This window comes from Anarrhichthys ocellatus, unplaced genomic scaffold, assembly GCF_004355925.1.
Source record: "Anarrhichthys ocellatus isolate YVR2014 unplaced genomic scaffold, GSC_Weel_1.0 scaffold9051, whole genome shotgun sequence".
NCBI lineage: Eukaryota > Metazoa > Chordata > Actinopteri > Perciformes > Anarhichadidae > Anarrhichthys > Anarrhichthys ocellatus.
In genome coordinates, this window is record NW_022289025.1 from 1 (window position 1) to 1,497 (window position 1,497).

Consider the following 1,497-nt stretch of genomic DNA (forward strand, 5'->3'; position numbering starts at 1 on the left):
TATACATGCATGTATATATACATATTTATTTCTCAATCTTTCTAGTAGAGAAAAGAGCCTGGATACTTGCAATCCTAAGGCAGAGGACAGTTAACAAAAACAACAGCAGCAAAACAAATATCAGCAAACATGTTTATTAACTTGCAGTTGGGAGGGTGACTGCCAAAATTGTCCAAATCACATTGAGAAAATGATGAACAGAGAAACATTTATCAATAATGTTAACACATGGATGCAAACTTAGATGATTGTATATATTCTGCTGTGTAAAATTTGTCATATTCACATATAAATCATTTACATGGATGTCTTATTTCAATTTAAATAAAAGAAAGAAAAAGGTGACATCACAATAACACATCAGAAGTGTATTGTCCTCTCTACTGGTTGTCCTATTAGTAAAGGCTTTATATAGGAGTAGAGCTAATGTAACTGTAACCTTAAGTACAGGATGGTCAGATGGAGATATTACAAATGGACTAATGTCTCAATCCAAAGCTACTGTTGCTGAATGTTTGTCCCTGGTGAAGAGGCCGTCGTTCTTCCCCCTCAGCTTGATGAACTGAGCCGTTTGCTCCTGGCTCCCTAAAACAAAACAAAATGTAGTTCGTTTTATTTCACACCACAAAACAAAAGGTGCAAAATACTCAAATTCAGTTTATCCTTGTAATTAATCTCGTTTGTAACGTTACCGGACTTAAAGTGATATTTCAGGTTCACAACCTGAGCTGCTGTTGGTCCGTTTAAGGACATAATATGAAGTATAAATGATCTGTAAAATCGTCACAATCTCAGTAAGATATCATTCAACCTCTGAAAGAAAAGTTACTTTACAAGGCTTAACTACGGTCGGATACAGGCAGCGGAGCTACCGCTAACGTTAGTTAGCTTGTCAGCTACAAAAGTCACGTAACTTAACGAATGATTTTAACAAACGTGATGTTATAGCTCCCGGTAAGGGAGTAACGTTAGCCCACTGTGGGCTAACGTTACATGCACTTTGCCTGAGGATTGGCTATGTTAGCTAAGGTTAGCTGCGCATGTATGAGTATAAGTGCTGCTACATTTAAAATCATTTTGACAAAACAGAGCAGTATAATGTCAATTTACCTCCATGTCACCGTAACCTCCCGTCCGTGTTTAATGGATGCAGATACCGAGAGCCAAGTCAAACCGACCAATAGAAACTCCCGGCACATTCAGCAGCGTATGCCCCGCCCATGAAGGTATATTTGTGTCTTTATTACACAAACAAACAACTCAACTCAGCTTTTCGTTTTGAAACCAAAGCTTCTTTTTTTTTTTAATCAAAGATATTATTTTTTTTTAACAAAGATATTATTTTTTTTTAACAAAGATATTAGTTTTTAACCAAAGATTTTATTTTTTTAACCAGAAATTCTAGTTTCATAAGCAAAACTAACAAATAAATTATTCTCAGTTTATATATTTTCACTTACAAACTTGATTTTTGATTGCAGTGCGAGAAATTTGCTT

At 35.3% G+C, this 1,497-nt stretch overlaps 1 long non-coding RNA gene across 1 annotated transcript; it reads right to left on the minus strand.

The window, feature by feature from the left end:
- Nucleotides 1-379: 379 nt before the first annotated feature.
- Nucleotides 380-1,158, minus strand: LOC116380827 (uncharacterized). The gene is made up of 2 exons (XR_004212616.1): nucleotides 1,111-1,158; nucleotides 380-585 (listed from the first exon to the last, which is right to left on the minus strand). It is a non-coding gene; the product is annotated as an uncharacterized LOC116380827 (long non-coding RNA).
- Between the last annotated feature and the right edge of the window lie 339 nt (nucleotides 1,159-1,497).